Here is a 21040-nt window from a genome sequence, read left to right as displayed (position 1 = left end):
TGTGGAAAATAAATAACTTGTTGACTGTGACTTCTGGCCGTCTGTTGGACCCAAATAATTATACATACGATATGACAAATCCAACCCCGGGGCTCGCAATGCAAGTAAGCACACGCAGTTGGGTAAGTACTACTGGCGCATTTGAAGCGTGTCCACAGCGGGTTTGAATTGTAAATTAGCCAGCTAATGATCTTCAAAAAGCCTCTTCCGTTAGCATCTATCCCGCGGCGACGTCAATCACGGACGCTTTTTTTAAAAATAAAATCTGTCATCACTTATCGTTTTTTTTAACTTGCTGATTGGTGCCGATCGTGTAAAGGTATTACATTACATTAGGGGTTACTGCAGATAAACCTGTTGTAAAAACCCATAAAAGGGTGATTCTTTACAAAATGACAAACGAATAGCCTCAATCTGAAATAGATGCACACTTTTGACCTGCTGTATGTGCATCCAAGCCACAAATATTTTTGATAAGGTGACCTTGATCATGCTCGTTGAGGGAAAAAAGTGTCATAGAACTGGAGGGCGTGCGGCATTTTCTTACTCTTAGAAATGGACCTGCTGACCCATACCGTTTGAATGGCTCATTTTACAATGTTAAATTGTTGAACATTTAAAATGTTAATTTATGATTTTCAGGCCATATGAACATACTCCTGCGACACATTACTTATACCAAAAATTGTAATTCAACAGGTATCAAAGCATCACTTTTTCTTTACCTCCTACTGTTTGAATACAAAACAAAACAGATCAACAAGCAAAATTCTAAATTGTACTTCTAAGAGGAGTTTCTAGAATTGACCGTGGGGACAAAACGATATTATTCCAATCGCAAAGCAATGAGATGAAGTCAATATCCATTGTCAATGTGCACGTTAAGCACAGCATAGCAGGAGGAAGAGTCCACTAATGACTTCCTCATGATGGCGCTTCTTTTTTTCTTCATCTTCGCCTTGTTCTTTTCCAATGTGGTTGTTGTGAGGTGCGGCACAAACAAGCCACTTCTCCACCGTCTGCTGATTGACGTGCAGAATCAATTGCTCCCCATCGCATCCGTGTCAGTCTATTAGGGCGCCGCCCGCTCTAATGATAGGCTGCTCTCCTGCAGATTATAGAGTGGATGCAACAAAGACTTGCCTGCTTGCCTGGCTATCATTGAGAAAAAGCCTCATTTGCGTTCACGGCAAGTAAATACACACAGATTACACTGTTGAGGGCATATGGAATAGTCTACCGGTCTTTAATGGGGAATGAATTATTAATATGGTCGCATTAGTGAGAGACGGTTATGTTCCCTCGGTTTACAATGAGAGAAATAATGATGTGATCCTCTTCTGATTGTGTGAGTTTTATCAGTTAGAAAGAAATTCATAAATTGTTCTTGTTGTTTATTGATTATGGCAATAGACGGAATATCAATCAAAAAGTGCGTAAAAAGACTCCAAAAAGTTTGTATGTGTTGTGCATTTTATCGAGTGTAGAGTATTTGACTCCCTACAACTCAGCCAGAATTCTGGCTCCTAGAGATTGGCTGGTTCCCTATACTCCTGATCACATTTGTTCTTGGAATCTCTATAACGAGATTAAAGAGCTGTCAGGGTCAAGACTTTAGACCTGCACAAGGCTGTAATGGACTAAAAAAAAACATCAGCAAAAGGCTGGGTGAGGAGGTGACAACTACTGGCAATATTATTCCAAAGTGCAAGACACACACCAATTGCCCTCGGAGTGTAGTTTTATGCAAGGTCTTGCTTCGTGGAGTGAGGATGATTATGAGAAAGAAAGAGGAGCGCCATCAAAGTATATGGCAGGATCTTATTAATGATCTAAAGGCAATTAAAACCAGAGTCTTCAAGAAAGACAGTTTGTAACGCTCTACAGGGCCGCCTTACGTTTGTTCTGTGAACATTTAATTGACTTAGAGAAGGCTTGGAAGAAAATGCTCTGGTACTGGTACTCTGCTCTGCTACTTGGAATATCTTTTTAACAAGCGCAGAGATGAGACGTAGTTGGTCACAAGGTTTGCAAAACAGCTGAGGCGCGACGTCGGCCCACCCCGATTTACAGAAACTCAAAATCAACTTTCTTGGCTGCTGCATGGAATTTGATTAATATGCTTCTTGAGGCACTTCTTTGCTGCCACAGCACTGACAGACCTAATGTGTACCTGTATACAGTATGTGCCTTCTCGAGCAAGGTGACCGTGTGGCCATTGTCAGAACATCAACAGATCACGACCAATTGATGGCAGTTGATGATCGTTTTGTGTGTCTTCCACTTTGGGACGGTGACACCACGGTGATGGTTTTGCAACACGTTCCAGCCTCGTGCAAGTTTACAGTCTTGTCCCTGGTATTTTTCAAGAGAATTTTTAGCCTTGGCCATGGTGGTATAGAGATTGGTAGGTGAGAAACTGATTCCCAGAGCAGGTGTAATACATTGGGCTCCAAACAACTTGTGGGAGCTAGAATTCTGGTTGAGGTCCAGGGGATCCAAGACTTATTTCACTCAAATGCACAATGTTGTGTGTATTTATGCAGTTTTGAATGATGTTGTTGACTGTTAATTTCTTTGTAAGTGAGCAATCTTACAAATTCAGCAGGGCGATCAAATAATTATTTCCTGTCTAAGTGTCAGGATAAAAGCCTCTCTGTGTTGGCACATATTGGAAGTCATCAAAACAACAGGTGTTTCCTTCAAGAACACACACACACACACACACACACACACACACACACACACACACACACACACACTCCCCTCTGTGTAATTGTAGTTGTCAAGTGAACACAACACGAGCTCTCTCGCTGCCAACATGACTGCGGTCCAAACCAGGAAGTGCCAGTAACGTTTAGCCGGTGTTCCTCTGTGTTTACACTCCATCAAAGTTTGATTGACTTAATTGAAAAAACTTCTATACTTCCAACAATCAGTGTTCCCTTCGCATTGACCTGGCGCGTGCTGCGTTAAATTACCTGCAGTAAAATTGGGTTACTGGGAAAACGTGGCACACATCAAGCAAGTCCCTTGCCCTAAGTTGCACTATTGTGTATTGTCAGAGTTGGAAAAAGATGACAAGAGAAGTCGAGGCGAGACAAAAAGACGGGGGGGGCGCGGCTAATGAGACTGGTTAGCGATTCAAATTTATGGAAATGTTATTAATTACAGACACCTATCTCTCACGGCGGCCATTTGGCGCTAAAGGTAATTACGGGCGACAATGACAGACACGGAAAAAGCCAAGGCGATCAAAGAAAACGGAGGAAAGTTGCGTCGCGAATCGGGCTCGGCCGCGGGCTAGCAAGCCTCATTAAAGTGCCACTGTGTTGATCACAATTAACCTGCTTTGTTTTTGCGCTTTTGATGCAGAGCCGACGCTCCCCTCAGCTCGTACCCCCAATGAAGGGGGCTGTGAGTCGGAGGTGACCCGGTCCCGAGTGGTGCCCGGTGGCGAGGCCAGAAGCGTTGATTGGTCCTCGCTGGAAAGGAGTGACTGACAGCTTGGAGTTGGCGAGCCTCAGTGGGGAATAATTAAGGTGATATTTAGGTGAGCGTCATGTACTGATGAGATGGATTGACACAAAATGATTGTCTCATTTGCACTCCACTAGAATGAAATTATAATATTTCAAAAGAGGCACTGATTGAACATCCACATTGTAGTATGAACCGCGTGGAGGTAACAACAAACAAAATATCTTATTTCAAGTTGGATTTCACAATCTTGGTTGGATGATTTACAAACTTGATAGCAGAACTGGGTGCAGTCATTTTAGCTTTTATTGGTTATCTGGCAAACATCTTTCTATTGCATGTCAGACTCCCAGACACTAAACACATTAGAAACACTGATTACGTTACCGTGGTGTACCTGAAAACTGTTTAGCGATGCTATTGCTGATAGAATAGATACGCTTTGCGAGAGAAATATTATCAAGCTCATTATCTTGAGCAGCTTGCACACAACAGCCTCGCACTGTGTTCAGTTTTTTTTCATGTAGAATCCTTTTAAAAAATGTTCACTTTGAGAAACATTTTGTTTGCTTTTTTTTTTTTTTAACTCTGATTTACTCTTTACACCTAATTCATAGAAATAATTTAATCTACTAAAGAATTCATTTCAATGTGGAATCCAGTACATTCAGTTATGGTCTTGGTCACGGAATAAAATTAAACTTCAAATCGAGATATATCTGTACTTGTTTGTAAAATTTCATTCTAGACACGCGTGCTCCACAAACCCAACTATTTGTATACAAGCAATTAAAAAGTACATTTTACGTAAAATATCTCCTTTCAGAACAAGTCGGACAATAAATTCAGTTCTTAATCAAAAGCTTCAGAAACCAGCTCAAAATTTAACAACAATCACGCTTCAGTATGTCTCACGTCATCCATTGTGTTTATAAATCGGAAAACGTGCAATGTAAAAACTCACTTCCCAACCGGTGATGTCACAGAAATGCCACTGCAAAGTTCACAGTGCGTTTTCTTTTTTTTTTTCTTCCAGCAATGACGATATGAAAGTGCTTTAATTGACTGGGGCTCAGAGAGGAAGATTAGTGCTTGGATGGAGATGAATAGGTGAGAAAATCTCCGGGCTGATTAGACGCTAACAAAATGGGTGGCCGCTCTCAACTTTTATTATGCTGCGGTGGAGGTCATATTTAAAATGAGAGATTAGCCGCTCATCACAATATTGGTGGATTATCAGCTACCTGCTACCCTGGCTGCAGGTCGATAAGAGTTTGACTGCATTTCGAATTAATTTTCCTCAGCTTTACAGCCTCCTATCTTGTTATTGATCACACCGTTAATCCATAACCAAGCTCATCCTTTCCCCTGCGGATCGAGCGGGAAAAAAGAAAAAGGCTCAAGGTGGGGAGGACTGACTAAGAACTCGGAGAGATGTACAAGTTCCTCCTTCAGTCCTCGCATTGATTTCCACAACAGCGGGAGTTCGTCACACCTCCGCTCCTTTATCTGTTTGTCTTCTCCAACAGAGGGACCTCCGCTGCGGGTGAAATGTAGCCCGTGACCCTCGACCCTCGGGGTCCGGCATTTGTCTCCAGTGCAGTGACCACAAACAACCCCTGGTTTTGCTGTAAATGTCAGCGCGGCGCCGTCTCCGCCCTCTCGCCTGTGAAGCACAATGCTGCGCTCAAGCTGCACTAATAGGACACTTTGATGGCGGCGCCATCATCGCTTGTCCTGTTTGTTTGATAGCTGCGCATCTACTCACTGTCTCTCACTCTCTCTTATCTGTGCACCATGTCCTACTGACACTAATCTATATATGTATATGTCAAAAGTACACATTTCCGTCCCACCTTTAACAGGCCAATTAACTTAATATACAATGCAAATTTGTAAAAGAAGTGTGTTTGTGAAATACATACTAAAAAGGCTTTTTTCATTCTTACTGCTTTTAACTGTATTACTAGTTTTGAACCCCATATATATATATACAACACAATACAATTGTACTTATATGGCACATTTCATAACAGCTACAGCTGTAACAAAGCACTTTACATGACAACAACAAAATAGCAAAAATATAACAAGTCAAAGCAATAAATTAAAACACAAAATAATATATACAATAGACACCGCAGTATAGACACACACATACACACATTCATATATATATATATATATATATATATATATATATATATATATACCTAGTTTTATCCTATCCGTTTAATGGCATAACCTAATTTAATGGTGACAACTGGGTAAACTAATTAATGTAAAAATGCACATTGTTTACTTCAGTTTTATTTCATTTGAATCCACAGAAAATATTTAGGATATTTATTATTTACTCCCTAAATATCTGTAAATATACTGTAGGTTTTTGTTATTTTAGGTGTCCAAATTAAATTTTTTATTTAACAACAATGATGTCACTGATCATTGACCCCAAAGATAATAAGAGGGTTAAAATCAAAATAAAATAAAAATGTTTTTGAAATTCATATGAAAATAGAAACCCAAGGGTTGGGGAACCTGTATTGTTTACAAGACGATCTGGTCTGCAATGTCAAATCCAAAAACAGATTAAACCTCAGAGAATATGTTTACCAAAAAAAAAAAAAAAGACAAAAAACAGTCACCCATATATGCATGTTTAATTGTAATCATAATTTTTTCATTAATCTATTATGATCTGTAGAGGACTTTTGTTGTTCTTTTTGTTGTTGTACTAAAATGGCCACTGGAAAAGATGCTTCTGGTGTAAATATTGCAATTGAGGTGCAATCAGTTGGAAATTGTAGCAAAAAAAAAAAAAAACAGGCAAAAAACATGCTTTTCAAAAAAAAAATGCAATGGCCACTGTTGGGGAGCACAAGGTTCCAAATCACTGAAGTAGATAGAATTAATGTGCAATTAGTAGGGGCTGATGGAAAAAAAAATCACAAAATGTCAGATTTCAATAGTTAACCCTTAAAAAAAACTAAAATGGCAACCGATGGGCTCTGGAACCATTTATTACACTAAGTCAAATATTGCAACATACTTTTTGAAAAGGTGTCCTGGTTGGTTGAGTTGTCAATCCTAATATGTTGTGGTGATTCATGGTGTGAAGACATTGCTTGTAATGCATCCAATTTTGCAGCGCCGTGTCACACCCTTCCCCCCAGCCCTGTTCCCTACAAACACACACACACACACCCACACACACACACACTTTTCGTCATTGGCGGGCCTCCCGAGGTTGGTGTCTGTGCGTTCGGACTCTATTGTTGCCCACGGCTGGATAATGCTCTTATTAATTGTACCTCTTTGTACGGTGTCAGCTGCAGCCTCCGATTGAGATGGATGGATCTCTGGAGTGCGCTCTGCTGCACAGCCTGCAACAGTGAACGGCTGCCAGCCACAGCGCATCACCCAAATGCTCAGCTAAACTCAGTATTTTCGTCATACCATAGAAAGAAACATCATTTTATTCATTGATTATTTTGTGTCTGCTTTGCAGTTATTTAGGTGTGTTGAAGCCTATGTGGTGATCAACAGCATTAACATCAAATCCGTTCCCTCTCATTAAAGGAAAACAAAGTCATTACAGTTCATTGATGCACATTCTTCCTGGCGGATGCTGGTTTTAGATGCGCTGTGGATGACTCAGTCTTCCTTGGCACACACATTCAGGTTTGATCACTCTATCAAGCACAGCTTTTTTTAAATGTTATGTCAACTAATGCTTTTTGTGTGTGCAATTGACTACTGGTTACTCCCATGTGGGTCTGCTTACTTATTTGTTTATGTATTTATTTATTTATTTACTATTTATACAAATTTTTAACCTATCAAAAGTGTTGAAATTATTTTGCGAATTTGAACCAAATCCCTCCAAAAATATGCTGTATATTAATTTAGGGAGAAATAACACTGTAACACTGGTCAACAGCACATTTAAATCTGAAATGGCTCTGTATCCCTAAACGTAGTTTTGACGCTGATTTAAAAAATGCCTTTACTTTTTACTAGCATATCATGTTTTCAACATATTCATTTTTGTTTTTAAGTTTGACTTATAAAAGTCGCAATACATATTGCGCAATACAGATTTTACCATGCATTATAAGTTATTACTGCTGTTTCAGAAACAAATTCCATCTGTTTCTGAACCTAACCCTTAATTCGTAAATATTACTGAATATATTACTCTAGTAGATGTTATATAAGGATGATGATGATGATGATGATGAAGCTGATGTTGAAAACCCTATGTGCCACAGAAAGTGAGTGAAAATGAGGGCAGATTCGGAATCAGTACAACAAAAATAATCTAGAAAAGTCTACTTGCATCTTGATTAAAACATTTTCAAACATTTGTTGACCAGCGTAATGGTTTAGTAGATGTGACATCTTTCATTCTTGGTGTCAATTTGCTGAGCAATTTACAAAAAGCAATCAGAATTCAATTTGTCGCCAAAGTTTATGTGTTAAATCTTTTTTTTGTTGTTATAATTTTATCAAGAATAGTTATGTATATTGTTCACACAAACACACACACTAAAACATTTTAGAAGGATTTCAATTTTTATTGGGGGCAGCACGTGGTATAGAAATCATCAAATCTGCCTCACAGTTTTGTAGTTCTGAGTTCGAATCTCGGCTCTGGTATTCCAATGTGGACCTGACGAGTTCTCACTGTGCTTTGTCTGGGTTTTCTCCATGTTTTTTTCTTCCCACATTCCCAAAACATCCTTGTTAGATTGAGTGAAGACTCAGGTCTAGGAGTTAATGTGAGTGTGAATGCCATGTGCTTGGCCAAAATCAGCTGGGCTAGGCTCCAGCTTCAGGCGTCTTCGCCTCCCCTCCTGTGTGCTCCACATTATATCACTTCCACATTATATCAGTTCACAGACTTGATTGAAGTTGTTTTCCATCTTACATTTTGGCCGGTGTAGAGTTGGTCCATTGCATTAACCCTCCTTTGAAAATCAAAGGGAAAAAAACATTACAAGAAAAATAGGATAACATATTCTGCTATCCTTGTTTTTTTTTCATTTGTTAAAATAAATCATTTATGAATACATATTGTATTGCATTTATTATATTTTATGCTAATCAAACAGACTGGGTTACTTTCATGTTGTGGGCCAAAATGACCAGTTTGAAAATCTAGGATTTTTTTTTTTAATTTCTTAGCCTTACCTTATTTTTCATTGTTTTTATCTTATTTTATTAACTGGATAATCAATTCAGATAATGGATGGTTAGATAGATCACTTAAGATTTTATTTTCCATTAATTTAGGATTAACCATACAGGTCAACATTATGTTCAGGGTCAAAATTACTCCATTTAATCCGACATTTTGCACAGTATATTTTCTGTCAAATTAGGGTTAGAATAATTCAGATGGTTATATATTTTTTTCAATTTTTGTGCATGTTTTTACAACCATTTAAAAAATGTCATTTGCATTTTGTTTATTGTATTTTTTGAAGATTTAACAGAGTGTGCCTCATTGACCCATGAACAGTCTTGTCAAGCAAACAACACAACAGATGGGTTCAAGGTTCTATTTTTGTCCCCACGAATAACATTAAATACAATCTATGTGCTTAGAATGAACAAGTTGGCTGTACTGTCACCTTATTTTATTGTGCTAAAACGCATTGACTGCACAGGCAGACAAGCGAAGCGAGAGAGTGAGAATAAAAAATATTTGAAAAAAAAAAAAAACACTGAACATGAAATGATCCATTCCCCCTCAGATCCCATTTAAGAGAGGGCTCTGCACATTTTGAAAGTGTCAATTGTTTTTGTCTCTTCAAGTGTGGCTGGAATGTTTGAATTCCAGCATTAAAGTGCAGCGCCCGCTGAGTTAAATTACGGTCTCGTGGGGCCACCGGGTGGGAGTAATCAATAAGAATACACGAGGGCGCCGTGTAGCGCGTCTGCTCCGAGCAGCAGGGACGCTGCCGCCCCTTAGCCTGTCCCCCAGCAGGTTAGATAAATATGATAGTGAAACGGGGGCACACTGGATTATATGATATCAATGTGGAATCAGCCAAGTGCTATTACACTCTCCTGGCCCACTGTGAGTACTATTGACAAGGTTGGCTTTGAACGCCGCTCTCTTTACTCACCTCGCCCGCCTACCCTCCTTATCCCTCCCTCCCTTCCCGTCGTTGTGCAAGCACCACAGCAGGACTGGGATCTACGGCTGGATTTACACTGCATGTCCAAGTGCCCAATTCCCATTTCAATCCTATATCCCTGTTTTGGGGAGTCTTGTCTCCATGTACATTTCGAGTGGCGCGTTTCCCACCTGAATGTGATCACTCATAATAAGTAAGCTTCGACACCAGGCCCAGTCAACGTGGATGTATAGGATTATCCATAAATTATACAAATATTAAAGAGTACATAGTAGGGCTGTTCGATTTTGCCTAACAATAAAATCCCGATTGTTTTCTCTAAAACCCGATTTTACGATTACGATTATGATTTCTTTGTAAAATAAAAAATAATGAAAAATGAAGTATTATTTTATTTAATCTTAATTTTTCTTTCTTTGAACTCAAAATGCCAGTCAATTTAACTTAATACACAGAATAATCCATTGGTATTAACAGCATTTTACTTACACAATATATGTCAGATCTGTTCTTAATTAAACCAATAATGATAGAAGAAAGTGCATATACCTTCTGAAATGAAATCATCAACATGAGATAAGGTAGACAGTCAATTCTGTAAACCAAACAGTCTGTCAGCAAGTCATTTTGCCAACCAGCTAGTGACTAGCCTTTCACCTTTCTCCCTGGTTTTACTTAAACATAAATCAATGATTAGTTTAAAACTGTCACTCTATAATACAATGCACTGTCAAGCTTAAGTACGGATGCATAGTCAATATATAATGATTATACACCTCAAATGTAGCATATTTAGACCATATCTAATGCCGAAAATATACTATAGATTACATTTAACGTCTATAAACCTCTTATACATTATATTTAGATCATATGTGCCGACACACCTAATTCTGCATGCTTCCAGCTAATTTCATATCACCACACCTAAACGAGCATATTTAATGTTTACACGTCTTTACTGTAAGGTATTTAGACCATATTTTACGTCTACACCTATTGAGCATAGACCATTTAATGTTTCTGTACGTCTAATATATCATATTTAGAGGCTCTACTGTAATTTACCAGACGTAGATTTGTATATACATCACTAGTCGTGTATTTGGTTGACGTCAAGCTGGCATAGACGAGGTACAGTATATCCCATCTGTGTGTTGGCAAATATCGAATTTGTATCCACAAGCGGCTTGATTCCGATCCGATCTGAAGATAACATTGGTCAGCAAATTTTTAACAACCTTTTTTCATCAGAAATTCGAGTAAACTAAAACTAAAAAATTGTTGAGCTGGTTACGAATCTTACAGCAATTGTTCTGAAGTGCATCAGGTTCTCATAAAAAAGAACAATAATATTAGGACATAAAGGTTAGGTTCCGCAAAAGGTGGAATTACAGCTATAAATTACAACGCATGGTAAAATAAGGATTGCACAAGCTTTCGTAACCAACTATCTTAAAAACAAAAATGAAAATGTCTCAAAAACTTAATGTGCTAGGAAAATATAAAAACATTTTTTTTAAATCAGCATCAAAAAATATGTTGAGGCACACATAAAGCTAATTAAAATTTGCTGTTGACTAGTGTAATCGGAGCCATGGATTTTATTTTGCATATTCTTCGTGTGCCACATAAAAGCAAAGAAATTGTAATTTATCACACTTGAAACATACAGCCTATATTTCACTTACCTACTTACAAAATCATATTTTAAGATGCCACTTTCACTTTAATGACACTGCAGTGAACCTGTGAGGGCCACGCTGTGATCATACCAGGTTTTTTTTTTGGAACGACCTACAGGGTTGGTTGAATGGATTTCATCTGACACGACAGGACACTTGCTTTCCTGCCAATTAGCCGCCGTGAAGCTCACCAGTTGCTCATACAGTAACCTCATAGCGCTGATCCACTCACACTATTGATTGACTTTGGTAGTGGTCAGGGGCACGGGGAGGTGAAACCTAAAAGGCCATTATCGGCATCCTCTTCGGATGGACCTGATACGGCCTTTCTGGCAGGTCGCAACCTCCCCTGGCCTTTGTGTAAGCAACCCCCTTCTATAGCGTCATTATCACGCTTGTGTTAAATGACACGCAGGTCAAGAAAGATTCCCCACTTTGATGTCTCACGTGTAAATAATCTTGCCGCCAAATGTCATGTAACTGCTTCATGCGGCGATATTCGTGCATGTCGCAACATACGTGCGATGAAAAGCATCTCCAAACAGCCGTTTTCTCCATGCATCGACAATCAAACTTAGCAAAGTTGTGTTCTATCACTATCACTAATTCACGGCACATTTTTCATGTGCAAATCTTCACTAGAAAGAAACCATATCGCTGGCGTCGGGCGGAATCCTTGTACCTCCAAAATCAGCAGTTTTCAGGAAAACCCAAAAATGTCACATTCATTCAACCATTAATATTGCATCATCAATAAGCGTAAGACATTTTAAACACTTTAGATCAGGGCTCACCAACTCCGGTCCTCGAGGGCACCTGCCCTGCAGGTTTTCAATCCCTCCCTGCTGTAACACACCTGATTCAAATAATCAGCTCATCAGCAAGCTCTTGAGAAGCCCGTTAACGATCCTGATCATTTTAACAGGTGTGTTACAGCAGGGAGAGATTGAAAACCTGCAGGACAGGTGCCCTCGAGGAACGGAGTTGGTGACCCCTGCTTTAGATTGGGCAATAATTTGGAAAAATGACACCCACACGTGTGGACTGACCAGTAGTAAAGATTTGTGGAAAAAATATACAATTCAACAAATTGTGAGATAGGTTTCGGCCCGACATCAACAAAAAAAAAAACTTTTTATAGTTTTCCCACATGCTTTAAAGCTTACTATAGCACAGTGAAATATATTAAAACCAACTCTTAAACAAATTGTACACATAGTTAAACCCCCCAAAAAAGATGTAATAAGTGTATATATTGTAGTGTAGTGAGTACATATGTCCGCGACCCTAGTGAGGATTAAGTGGTATAGATAATGGATGGATAGATGGAGTACATATGCCTTTAAGAGGCGGGACATGGTGGGGCTGTGACATCGGATCTGCTTGGGAGTGTTTCACTTTATTTTATTGTTTTGCCAACATTCAGTAAATGGCTGAAAATTGCATCATTGATTGTGGCTCTCCTTTCCCACATGCTAAGGCATGAAATAGTTTACGTATACTGTAAAAATGCATTTAGATAATCATTGCTTAAAATACATGCCATATCGTGGGACACTAATGATTATAGTAAATATTTGTATGAAAGACCCTTCTAGGCTATACATCAAATTAAAAAATGACATACGGTGCTAACTGACTTCTTCAGTTCTGATCTGATGACAGATTACCCATCCATCCAATGTCATTATTGTATACGGGGAAAAAAGCAGTCTCTCTGATTGCAATAAGTTGAATTTTCCTTTGTGTGTAACCCTCTGGCTTTATGAAATGTACCAATAATATGTGTCATGTCACTATGGCCCCATTGAATCATCTTTAAAGAGGAAGTCAAATCAAACTTATTTTTCTCAAGAATATGTTCTATGCAAGTCCACTAGTTGAAACAACGCATTCTGATAAATATTGCGTTTGTGGAATAAGAGTTAATCCACCCATTTTTAGCCATCTCCGGGGGCGGCAATTTTGTCACTTCTGTCGATTGAAAATGACATCACAGTTGCTCAGGGCTCAGGTAACGACCAATCATGGCTGACCTGTTTTCCGAAGCTGAGCCATGATTTGGTTGTTATCTGAGCCCTGAGCAGTTGTGATGTCATTTTCAGTCGACAGAAGTGACAAAATGGCCGACGCCGGAGATGGCTAAAAAGGGGTGGATTTTGCTGCTTAACTCATATTCCACAAACGCAACATTAATCAGAATACAGTGTTTCAACTAGTGGGCCTGCTGGGAATATATTCTTGGAAAAAAAATAGGTTTTGGATTGATTTCCTCTTTAAGGGCTTTAACGAGCCCTGACATGCATAGATTTCTGCAAGTGAGTGTATCTTGGTGGAAATGTACTGTATGTATCTCTGAGTCCCCCAACACAGAAATAGCCCTCCCAACACAAGTCCCACCCCCTTAGCATAATATACATTACTAGACTTATCATAAGCATAAATTCTCATAAGCATACATTCTCTGTTCTGAGGGAATGACAACTATTAGCGGGGTTTAGTTGGGGACATTATGTGCCTCTTCTTGCTGTGAATTACGCTGTACCGTGTCTATTTGTGCCGAGTGCTGCTCTGTTTGTTGTGGCACAATGTGGTACTGCACTGAACCAAAATTTAAAAAAAAATGTGATATACTCTGGTTGTGAACAGTAGACCGTGATATGTGGGTGTTCACTCAGTGTAACACCAAAGAACACTAATAATAAATTGTCCGACATTCTACAAGTTTTAATTTAATTTCAGATTGTTGGGACATCAAATCTGGGGTGCATTATTATTATGATTATTCTATTTTATGTTCAGTTACATTGGTTGTCACAAGCTCGTTTGCATATGATCAGAGTGGAGCTTCCTGATTAAAATTGGGCGTCTTGTCCGTATCTTAGCAACACTGCATTTCACTGTGCGGATTTCCAGCGCTCCTTGTGGGCACTTATCTCTTGCTCTCGTATAATGAAATGCCAACCGGCTGGTCGAGGAGACGACGAGTACGCGGACTTTCTGGCAATCAATACGGACACGTCGCCGCCTCTTCACGCATGTTGTGCTTGTGAAGAAGTAGTATGCCCAAAAGAGAGTGAAAGCAGCAGGTAATTGGAGACATGTGCCAAACAAAGGGGGAAGGACGGAGAGGTGCAAAGGTAGCCAGCGATTAAAAAAAAAAAAAAAGGGTGGGGGGGCGTTTAAAAGAATAAAAGGATTTGCTATTTAGAGAAAAATGACTGGAAGGTCATTTTTAGTAGAACAATAGTGACAGCCACGAAGACAAAATAGGCTCCAACTGTTATTGTTGGCAACGGGAGCAGAGTCACATCATCCATCCCATAATTACTCCCCTGTGTTAATTTATTTATTTCACTTGTTGTATTGTGGCTGTTTTGTTGTTGTATGTAAAGTGCTTTGTTACAGCTTGTTGTGAAATGCACTATATAAATAAAATTGTATTGTGTTGTTACTTGAAATTAAGTAATCACCTGTTGTTTTTATTTTCATTTATATATATTTTTTTCTTATATATGTATTTGTTTGAATAAAACAGGTGAATTACTTAATTTTGAAATATTTCAGGCGGCACGGTGGTCGACTGGTTAACACGTCCCCCTCACAGTTCAGAGGTCGTGGGTTCGATCCCGGCTCCGGCCTCCCCTGTGTGGAGTTTGCATGTTCTCCCCGTGCCTGCGTGGGTTTTCTCCGGGCACTCCGGTTTCCTCCCACATGCCAAAAACATGCATGGTAAGTTGATTGGATACTCTAAATTGCCCCTAGGTGTGATTGTGAGTGCGGATGTTTGTCTCTGTGTGCCCTGCGATTGGCTGGCAACCAGTTCAGGGTGTCCCCCGCCTACTGCCCAAAGACAGCTGGGATAGGCTCCAGCACGCCCCGCGACCCTTGTGAGGAGAAGCGGTACAGATAATGGATGGATGGATGGATGAAATATTTCAGTTTTGTTTCTGCACTCGTGAAACTTCATAAGAGTCATTTCATTAAGCTCATCTCCATTCAGCGGCTAACACCTGCACCGAAATACAGCCTTTTATAATACATATTTAATTCTTGTATTTTAGTTACCTCATTTACTTATATGCGTCTCAGCTGTACATGCATTATAATAAACGCATTGTAAAATTGTCACTTTGAGCAAGTGAGCATGATCTAAAAAGTCTGATTACTGTATCGTTTTACATTTTCATCAATTACTTCAATTGGAGAGCTTCCAATATAGGCTACACACGCGGAATTAAATACAAAATGTCACCATTTTTATTTGTCATGTCAAATGTGGTTTAATTTTCATTTCCATCTGTATTCATATTTAGTAATGTTTGCTATATTTCCAGGCAAATTTTTTTTTATTGAACAGAGGCTTTTTTTTGCCCCCTTCATGATGAAAATGTCACAATGATTGGCTTTTTAATAGTGACCCGTTCCGCCCCTTCGTGTGCGCTTTCGGCCTGAAAGTCCCCGCACGCAAAGTGTGAGCCACAACAATCCTTTTGGTGAACCTTTTTGACTGCAGTGGTAGTGGGGAGGAACGCGAGGGGGCGGAGTCAGCAGCGCACACGAGTGGCCAATCATGTGTGACAATGAGGACAGGTGTCGTCACGTGACTCCTTTCTGCTGCAGCTTCTTGCCAAGCCTGTATGTGCGTCTTGTGCACGTAAAAGTTGGGTCAAAGATATAGTTTTTTTTTTAAATATTTATATATTTGTTTTTCTCCTTTAAAAGTTCGTTTAATGAATTCGTTTACAATATATTTTATAATACATTTTTATCACACACGTTATTACTTTGTGTTTAGTATCCAAATGACTTTGCGTGTCGCATGTAATGCATTACAAGTTAAAGAAACGAACGAAAAAGTCAGTAAATAAAACAATACATTTTAAAAATAGTATATGATCAAATGATTTACTCTTTCAAAATGTCCAGTGAGAAATCATGAAAACGTGACAACAACTGAACGTCATGTATATGAATATAGAATTTATATCCAGGACTATTTTCTACAAAGTATTCAAGTTGATCTAAGCGCTGCCTCTTTAGTTTACTTTTTCTTTAAGCAATTAAAAACACATTTGTTTTGGCGTCATACAGAATTTTAGCCTCAATATATAAGTGTCGGTATACTTTTTTTTTTTTTTAATGTGCCCTTATTTTGTGAAATTATTTCGAATATAAACTAAACTTGAAGTGGCTACATCTTTACATTTTGTGTGATTTATGAGGATGTTGACCATGTTGTGAACACTGTAAATAAATAAATATGTTTTAATAAATGTATATTTTTTTTAAATCTGAATATTTTCATCATGACAATTTGGAAGGCATAGAGATGCTTACATCTTATTTTAGCTTATGTCCAGCTATCTTCTCTTCTCTCTCTCTCTCTCTCTCTCTCTTTCTCTCTCTCTCTCTCTCTCTCTCTCTCTCTCTCTCTCTCTCTCTCTCTCTCTCTCTCTCTCTCTCTCTCTCCCACTCTCTCTCTCTCTCTCTCTTGCTCTCTGTCTCTCTCTCTAGATAGATAGATGAATAGATGGATAGATAGATAGATAGATAGATAGATAGATAGATAGATAGATAGATAGATAGATAGATAGATAGATAGATATGTGTGTGTTTGTGTGTACATAATTTAAAAACAGTTCATGTTAAGAGGTTTATGAGTCAAGATAAAATGTTATTTGAATATGTAACTAAAACAAGTAAATCTCACAATGTTTTAACTAAGTACTCTGCATTCGTTTTTGTACAAAATCCTGTGAAAGGTCCTTTTGACTGATCGTTTTTTTTATGCCTGTGCACTCATCAAAGTGGATTTTTTGTACAAATCCCAATTGAAAATTCAGTTTCTCAATCCCATTTTTAATTTTGTCAAGGTAAATCCATAATCTATTTAAGTGTTTTCCCCCCAAAAAGTAATATTCTAATTAATTATTGCAGTTTTTCAAACTAAATCATACCAAATTCTGATGAAAAATGATGTGAAAAATATGTTTTTTTTTAAAGATTTTTAATAACGTTTTTGTATAAAATCCTGCTAAATTCGGGCGAGGATCATGTTCAATACTGTATTATACATTACTAAAATAAAACATTGACTCCAATGGACAATTTCTAGTTTTCAAGTGAGCCTAACATGCATGTTTGGGAGTACCTGGAGAAAATCGGTTCGAGCACTGAGAGAACATGCAAACACCACACAGGACGACTGGAGCCCAGATTTGAAGCCTAACATCTGACTGTGAGCCCAACCACTGATATTTTGAAACAATCTTGTACCACATTAAATAATAAACATACATAACCTTTCTTAACCTTTGTTTTGTTACCTTTTCTAACTGCCAGTCGAGTTCAAATAAGATATCAGTTTATACATCCACCCATCCATTTTGCGTTGTTGTGATCCTCATTAGCATTGCAAGTGAGCTAGAGTCTATCACCATCTTGCTTTGGGCAGGAAAGTCGCCAGTCAATTGCAGGACACATGTAGACAAACAATCATTTACACTTACATTGCCACTCACACTTCACATTCACATCTTGAATGAACCTAAAATAACCTAACATGCTTGTTTTCGGAACGTGGGAGGAAGCCAGAGTAGCAAAACAACATTTTTCCTCACCAAGAAAAGACAAATAAATGAAAACAAGAAATTAAAAAAAATACAGTGTCAAAAAACTCATTTCCCTTTTTGTGTTTGTTTCATGTATCATTCAGACAGATGTGAGCCCATCAGCATTTGACAGCTGAGGTGTTGCAGTTGGAGCAGCACTGCAAAATTGCTGCCTGGCAAGAAGTTGCTCTGTTTGAGACTGCATCTAGCTCCATGGCCGTCTCACTGCTTCAATGCAGTGGAAGGCTAGCTGCTCCTATACCACCACTGATGAAAACACTAAACTCCTGGAGCAGACATGTGCACAAAGCTATTCTATTCGCAGGGCTGCGTTGGAACTCAACAAGGAACAAAAGATGGATTCAGCGGATGCTTTACCCGTACCAGTTTTAGTTTTTCCTTCAAAGGCTACAAGCGAAGGTGAACCTGACTGGCTAGTATTCGGCGTTGCTGCTAATGCTCACGCGAAATGAGCCCACTTTATGTTGAATAAGTGTTCTGTGAGGTTGTTTTACAGCTTGAGAAACGTCAGCAGTCCTAGTGTACTCCCTGCAATCATATCAAAAACTGTTTTTTGTTTGCTTTTGTTGGTCAAGCCAAAGGGAGGTCACACTAATCATAGCCGAGGTCAGCGGCGGGAGCCAGCCAGTCTCCTAGTCACCATTCATTAGTGCTCACTTAATGACACGCTCACACACACACAGCGCAACACAGGGGGAAATGCCAGACTATCGATGATGTCATCAACACATGCTAGCAGTATGAATGTACTGTATATATAGAGACAATATACAGTATATGCCATTATACATAACCGTATGGTCCTGTTTGAACCCTTTTTACTGTTTCAATATTTTTTTCCTGTGTAAACGCCCTCTTTCACTACTATCCGTCTGTTTGTTTTTTCAAACGCCACAGTTAATTCATCGAATGTAATAATTAGCCGTGTTAGCATGCCAACCTTGACAACTATTTGTGTAATGTCATGAACCTCCTTTTATTGCAAGGGATATGTTTCAGACCTAATCATGGTAGGTGAAAATTTGAAATGTAGAGAGACTAAACAAAACAAAACATTTAATTTAATTTATATAGTTTTCCCCATCCCAACTTTTTAAAACATATTAAACCATGCTTAAACTTCTTAAAATACTTTTGAAAGTGTCCCTCAGCACCAGCTCTTACTTTCTAACTGTCCAATGAGAGACAATTGTATCATACCACATTGAGGAAACGAAAAGAAGATTTGCAAATTCCTCCAAATAACAATTAAAGTATCCTAGCTTTAAGGTCTGGTTACATTATCAGTTGAAGTGTACTGTAAAACTGATATGTCAAAGAAAATAGAACATATATGAACACCTAAATGTCCAATCAAACCATATCATTTAGTCTAATGGAAGTCCGCTACCTTAATGCTAACAGAAAATGCTAAAGCCTTAGAAATTAGCATAGGAGTTATAACCTCCAAACTACTGCTGCTTTAACACATACGGAGCAGCAACATATAGAACAAACAGACCATTCAAAAATACTTGTACTTATAATCTGTGGTCTGTGGGAACAACAAATATTATATGTTTGAGACTGCCGTATTAGTTGTATGTTTTATACGTTTGATATTACAATATTCTCTTGGCTCGTTTGTAGCATTAGGGTTAGCGCTCTGTAGTGGTTCAAATACTATTTGGTTGGTAGGACTTTTTGTGTTAGCCTTGTTTGCTTTGAGTTCCACTCTGCCGCACTGTCGTATGGTGTTCCACAGGGTTCACTTTTGGGGGTCCTGCTGTTTTTATTGTATTTACTGCCCCTGGATTCCATCTTGGTATTGGTATGGTATTTCCTTTCACTGCCATGTGTATGACAGTCAGATCTATGGCCCACTATGCAAAAAGAACATTGTCTCCTGAAGGCCACTTTTGCCCCGTCTGGAGGAAATCAAACCCTGGAAGGCACTAAAATTCTTGAACTTAAACGAAAAGAAAACAGAAGTTATGGTGTTTGGGCCCAGTGGCCCTTGTACATTCCAACCTGTTGACTTGAGCCCCCTGGCAACTTATGGGGCGGCATGGCTCAGTGGTAGAGTGGTCGTGTCTCAACCCAACAGTTGTGGGTTCGATCCTTGGACAATGTTGCTCCTGATGCTGTGTCAACAGTAGGTAAATGAGGTACAGTGTGAAGCGCTTTGAGTACCGAAGGTAGAAAAGTGCTATACAAGTGGTAGCCCATTTACCATTTACCTAAAGAAAACATTCCCAAATTTCGGTTTTAAATTGGACAGTGATTTTAAATTTGACCGGCAGTTTGGTGCTGTTGTTAAATCCAGCTTCTTTTTTATTTTTTTTATTTTAGGTAGCTGGCTAAGGTAAAGATTCTCCTTTCACAACAGCACTTTGGAACAGTAATTCATACCTTTATTGCACTTTATTTTGGAGTCAGCCAGTCCTCCTTCAATCGTCTCTAGTTGGTGCAAAATATTGCTGCTCTTCTCCTGACTGGAGGTCGTAGGAAGGAGAACATATTTCCAATTCTGGCATCCCTTCACTGCTTCCCTGTACATTGTAGAGTTCATTTTAAGATTATTTTATTTTGTCTTTAAAGAGGAAGTTAATATTGCGTTTGTGGAAGTTAAGCAGCAAAATCCACCTGTTTTTAGCCATCTCAGGGGACGGCCATTTTGTTACAGATGCTAAGGCCTCAGATAACAATCAATCATGGATCAGCTTCAGAAAACAGGTGAGCGGTAATTGGTCATTACCTGAGCCCTGAGCAACTGTTATGACATTTTCAGTTGACAGAAGTGACAAAATGGCCGCTCCTAGAGATAGCTAAAAACGTGTGGATAACTCTTATTCCACAAATGCAATATTTATCACAATAGCTTATTTCAACTAGTGGGCCTGCATAGAACATATTCTTGAAATAATTATGTTTGGGTTGACCACCACTTTATATCTCCAAATGGTCCCTCCCCACCTTACATCTCTGAGCTCGTCCGCCTCTACGTACCTGCCCGGTGCCTCGGGTCAGCGGACTGGATGCTGATGGACTAAGCAGAGCCTCAGAGGGGGTCCAGTTTTTTCCATTGCCAGTCCCTCTCTTTGGAATGATC

The 21040-nt window shown here is 38.9% G+C and overlaps 1 long non-coding RNA gene across 2 annotated transcripts in view; it reads left to right on the top strand.

The window, feature by feature from the left end:
* LOC147148623 (uncharacterized) overlaps nt 1–20571 on the top strand; it is a 153168-nt gene extending 132597 nt beyond the window's left edge. For both annotated transcript variants that reach the window (XR_015086511.1, XR_015086512.1), the window contains 4 exons: nt 3376–3553; nt 4517–4590; nt 5010–7164; nt 18033–20571. This is a non-coding gene — a long non-coding RNA (uncharacterized LOC147148623). The remainder of the gene's footprint in view (nt 1–3375; nt 3554–4516; nt 4591–5009; nt 7165–18032) is intronic.
* The last annotated feature ends 469 nt before the right edge of the window (nt 20572–21040 follow it).

Source organism: Filicampus tigris, chromosome 4 (genome assembly GCF_054856515.1).
Source record: "Filicampus tigris isolate MCC_2025a chromosome 4, RoL_Ftig_1.0, whole genome shotgun sequence".
Lineage (NCBI taxonomy): Eukaryota > Metazoa > Chordata > Actinopteri > Syngnathiformes > Syngnathidae > Filicampus > Filicampus tigris.
The sequence above is the reverse complement of the archived record's forward strand: the minus strand, read 5'-3'. Positions and strand labels throughout refer to the sequence as shown.